Genomic DNA, 5,344 nt, shown 5'->3' on the forward strand with positions numbered 1-5,344 from the left:
ACAGGGAGCCCGATGCGGGGCTCCATCCTAGGACCCTGAGATCATGACCTGAGCTAAAGGCAGACGCTTAACTGATTGAGCCACCCAGGCGCCCCAGAGGTGATATTTAAATACCTGGTACAAATATGGTTCCAGGTTGCTGGACTATTATAGCATCCTCCACATAAGTTTGTGCATTCTTAAAATTTTTTATTCTTGGTGAAGCTTGAGAGAAAGGAGAGGAAAAAAGAGAAAACTTGGAACCCACCCCCTTTCCACTTGGTAGTTTGTATCAGACATCAATGAGGGAAGAAGGAAAGAAGCTTTGAAAGGAAAGAGGAAGTCAATTTTTGCTTTAGACCAACGGGGAATTTATGAATTAGAAAATGAGGCTTTTAGTATCTGAGTGACTGAAAATCTATGAAATCTAGACGGTATTCAGGAGCCAGGAGTATGAAAGAATCTATTTTAATAATTGTATTCTTACAAGTTTATTTTGTTCAGTAAATTGACTGCCAGCACTTCACTATACATACAAATATTTCTTAAAGATTTATTTATTTATTTTGAGAGTGAGAATGAGAGAGAGAGAGAGAGAGAGAGCACATGAGAGGAGGGAGGACCAGAGGGAGAAGCAGGTTCCTTGCTGAGCAGGGATCCTGATGCGGGACTCAATCCCGGGACCCCAGGATCATGACCTGAGCCGAAGGCAGTCGCTTAACCAACTAAGCCACCCAGGCACCCCACATACAAATATTTTTAAACCTAGATCCAATTATATTCATAAGTGACAAGTTTGGTCCTTCTGCACATATTTAGTCTCTTGGTGATGTTATCTGAGAAGTACATTATATTAATATTTTTAAATTGTTTATTTTCCTGTTAAGAATAATGTTTAAGCTTTGTTATTTTTTAACCCTAGGAATTTTTAGACTACATCCTTCTATATCTCAACTGAAATCCTTTTAAAATCACAATCGCTTTTTTCTTCCATTCTTAATATAATTTATCACTCAGTCGGTTGAAGTATCTGTTTGAATAATTTTTTAAAGAAAGTATATTGGCCTCTTTTTTTTTGACACATTTATTCTGTGTCATGATCAGACTATTACATTTAGCAATCGATAGCATGGGTGCAAAAAAAAATTCTATGTTAAAACCTTTTGTGGGAATGCTTTATGCTTTCCGTGGAACAGAAACTAAAATAACCTCTTATATAATTAGTCACAAATACAGTCCTTGAGTGTTTTGCCCATATATGAGTACTGTCTAAAATGTGTCTTCTTTGTACCAGCGAGGCCCTCCACCACTGTGCTTGGCTGAGTTCACAGTCTGTTGTAACCTGTAGCTTCCTTGTCACTTCTATGACTCTCCTTTCCTGGTAAGCCTTGTTTCCTGGCAGTGATTAAGACCTTCTTCCACCACCATAGCTACTGTTGCTGCTGGAACCGCAAAAGCCACCTTGGTTTTGTGGTTTGGCAAAGTACTGTCCTCCACCACCAGAGGGGCCAGGGTTTCTGCCTCCAAAGTTTCCTCCTTTCTTGGACCCAAAATTTGAGGATTGATCATTACAGCCAAAATCATTACAGCTTCCACCATCTCCCAATTTGCTTGTACTACCACCACCATAACCGCCCGCGCCTCCTCCGCTGTTATAACTGTCTTGGCTGCCACTCCCTCCATAGATACTGCCCTGTTTCCATAACTCTGTCCACCACTTTCATAGCCTCTTCTTCCTCCAGAGTAATCAGGGTTGCCGCCTCCATAACCACCATCATGACCAAATCCATTATAGCCATCCCCACTGCCACCATATCTACCACCACCTCAACTGCCACCACAGCCACCTCAGCCATTGAAGTTTCCTCCACGACCAAAGTTGTCATTCCCACCAAAACCACCTCCATGACCACCACCAAAGATTCCAGAACAACTCTGATTTCTTTGGGTGGATGAAATGCTACCCATCTCTGGCTGAGATAGGGCTTTCTTTACTTCACAGATGTGGCCATTCACAGTATGGTATTTTTGAATGACAATCTTGTCTACAAAGTCATGGTCGTCAAATGTTACAAAAGCAAAGCTTCTCTTTTTGCCATGGCCTCAGTCAGTCATGATTTCAATTGCTTCAATTTTCCCATTCTATTCAAAATAATCTCTTAGATGTTCTTCAGTGTCTTCTTTAATGCCATGAATAAAAATCTTTTTCACAGTTAAGTGGGCACCAAGTCTTTGAGAATGTTCTCTTGTGACAACCCTTTTTGTTCTATAACTCTTCCATCCATTTTGTGTGGCTTTATATTCATGGCTGCATCTACCTCCTCCACAGTGACATATGTGACAAACCCATAACCTCTGGAGTGCTTGGTGTTTGGATCTCTCATTACCACACAGTCCATAAATATTTCCCATTGCTCAAAATGGCTCCTCAGGCTCTCATCCGTTGTTTCAAAGCTCAAACCTCTGATGAAGAGTTTCCATAACTGTTCAGGCTCTTTGCGAGACTGATTTAGACATGATGTTGGTGGGAGGGGAGACTTTGATGATGCTTACTCGGTCAGAAAGTATATTGACTTCATAATGTCTGAGAATGGTGTTGTATTACCTTTGTAGAGGAATGACAATTTGGTTGGATAAATATTTTCTAAACATGGAATCTTTTTACTTTAAAATTTTTTTTCCTGCTCAGTATTGCACAGATGTCTGCTGAAAATCTGATTTGGGTTCTAAAGGTATTTGTGGAGTTTTGTTTTGTTTTTCCTTCATCCTTTTTATTACCAGAATTTGTCTAAAAGGAATCTTATTTAAAATTGCTTTAAAAAGAAGTTTAGAACTTTTCCCCACTCAAAAATGTTTTCTACTTAAATTTATTTGATCACTGCTTCTAATCCACCTATCCTGTTTCTCATTCTGAGTGATGTAGTCTGTGAAAGTTTAGAGTCTTTATATCTTATACGAGCTGGTCTCGAAGACAAACAAACCCTGTTTTGAATCTGTAGTGATATTATGAGTATCTTCCCCATTGCTTCTCCAGCCTTTATACCTTCCTATAAGAAATTCATTCTGCACGCATACTAACATAGATTTGCTAAAGCTTCGAAAGTCTGACGTTTTCAGCACTGATACTGGTTTTTCCCTTTTTGTTTTTTCCTTTTGGCCATGTGGAATCTGGGAGAGAGTTATATCCATCTGTAATCTAATAACAAGCTTATCCAGTCATCCAAAAGCACTTATTTGAAGCACTGTTATATGTAACACCCTTATAGAAATGTCTATATACATGTTACTAATGCCTAAGATAAATTTATATAAGTAGAATTATTGGTGCAAAATTATGAACATTGAAACCTTTTGTTTTTTTAATTCCAGTATTAGTTAACATATGGTGTTATATTAGTTTCAGGTGTACAATAGTGATTCAACAATTCTTTGCATTACTCAGTGCTCATCTTTCTTTTTTTTCAAGATTTTATTTATTTATGTATGTATGTATGTATGTATGTATGTATGTATGTATGTATGTATGTGAAGGAGAAGTGGGGAGGGGAAGAGGGAGAGAATCCCAAGCCAACTCCACGTTGAGCATAGAACCCAATCCAGGCTTGATCCCACAACCCTGAGATCATGACCAGAGCCAAAATCCAGAGTCAGATGCTTAACTAACTGAGGTACCCAGGCCCCCCCACTCGGGGTCATCTTGACAAGTGTTCACTTAATCCCCTTCACTTATTTCACCTATCCACCCACCCACATCCCTCTCTGGGAACATCAAAATCTTTTGATGGGCATTATCAAAATACATTCCAGAAATGTAATGTCAAATTAAAAGTCTTCTATCAATAGATAATATGTTTTTGTGTGTGTGTTTTGATGGGTTAAAAATTGTATCTCAATATTTAAGCCAATTTAAATTTTCTTCCAGTGAGGTTGAACATGATTTAATAAAATAACTTGATGCTGTGTAAATTGTCTTTTCAGGTCTTTGATCTTTTTAAAAGTAGATTCCAATAAGTCACTTATAAAGTGCGATCAGTTCTTTGGATAGTAAGTATAATAATGTCCTATTATATTATTTACAGTAGGTTCACCACTATAACAAATAGACCCTTAAAAGAATAATCTTTTATTGATATGGAAGTTTATACTTTACATAGTTGCAATTATTCTACATATGAATTTTAACAGCGGTCAACACAAAAATCTTTAAATGTTCCATCTTTGTCAAGAATTCACTTTTTGGAAAGGGCAAATATTTTGTTGTTTAGTTTTTCTTCGAGCATGATAATTTTAAGTCATTTTTAAAAAAACATAAGATGGTGCACCTGAGTGGCTCAGTTAGTTAAGTGCCTGTCTTCACCTCAGGTCATGATCCCAGGGTCCTGAGATCCAGCCCCACATCCGGCTCCCTGTTTGGCGGGGAGTCTGCTTCTCCCTCTCCCTTTGCCCGTCCCCTCTGCTCATTCTCACCCTTGCTCTCTCTCATTCTCTCTCTCAAATAAATAAATAAAATCTTTAAATAAATAACATAAGAAATTTCATGTGAATTGTAGGATTAAGGATTTGGCTCAAAAATCACATTTTCCATTAGTCTAAAAAATCAGAACCGAAATTTATCCAATCCATAAGAGAAAAACTGAACAAATAAAATGAATCTCCAAAATCAAGAACCAACTGTATTAAAACTTAAAAAGTTCTTTTATATTACATGTCCTTTATTTTAGTTTTTTTTGTTTTTTGGTTTTTTTTTGGTTTTTTTGTATTTTTCTCTGTAAAGCTCCATGAAAACAGGGTCTACTTCTGTTTTCATCACCAACTTATCCTAAATCTTGGCAGAATACCTGCCTTATTATAATATTAGTTAAACATAACAAGAAATCTTAAAGAAGTATATGTGTGTAGGTTGTGTGTGTGTGTGTGTGTGTGTGTGTGTGTGTGTATGCATTAATAGTGCATTCAATAAGTTCACAGGCGGTATGTTTTCTGAGTACTTGTATGTCTGAATACCTAATTATCTATTAACATGAGGGGAAAAAACTTGGTTTTCTATAGAGTTCTTGAGTTTTAAACTTGTTTGTTCAATACCTTTAACTGTTACTCCACTGCCTTTTAGAGTTATTATATATGGTATAAATTCAAAGCTATTATCTTTTTGTTCAAAGTTTATAGGCTTTGATCCTCCTCTCTTTTTGAAATTCAAAACTTTTACCAAGACATGTCTTGATAAGTATCTTATTTGGCTGATTCTGGGGGGAGTACAGTGGTCCCCTTTTATCTATATACCTAGTTCATATTTTAATTAAAACAATTTTTCTTATTTTTAATACTTTTTCTGTTCTTATTTATTCTTCACCCACATTTAGAATTC

General features: G+C 36.8%; 1 pseudogene; it reads right to left on the reverse strand.

Moving 5' to 3' along the window:
* Positions 1-1,384: 1,384 nt before the first annotated feature.
* LOC114210975 (heterogeneous nuclear ribonucleoprotein A1 pseudogene) lies at positions 1,385-3,168 on the reverse strand (annotated as a pseudogene).
* Positions 3,169-5,344: the final 2,176 nt, after the last annotated feature.

Source organism: Eumetopias jubatus, unplaced genomic scaffold (assembly GCF_037043125.1).
Source record: "Eumetopias jubatus isolate StellerSeaLion01/CBP00866 unplaced genomic scaffold, mEumJub1_p1.0 scaffold_8, whole genome shotgun sequence".
Classification (NCBI taxonomy): domain Eukaryota; kingdom Metazoa; phylum Chordata; class Mammalia; order Carnivora; family Otariidae; genus Eumetopias; species Eumetopias jubatus.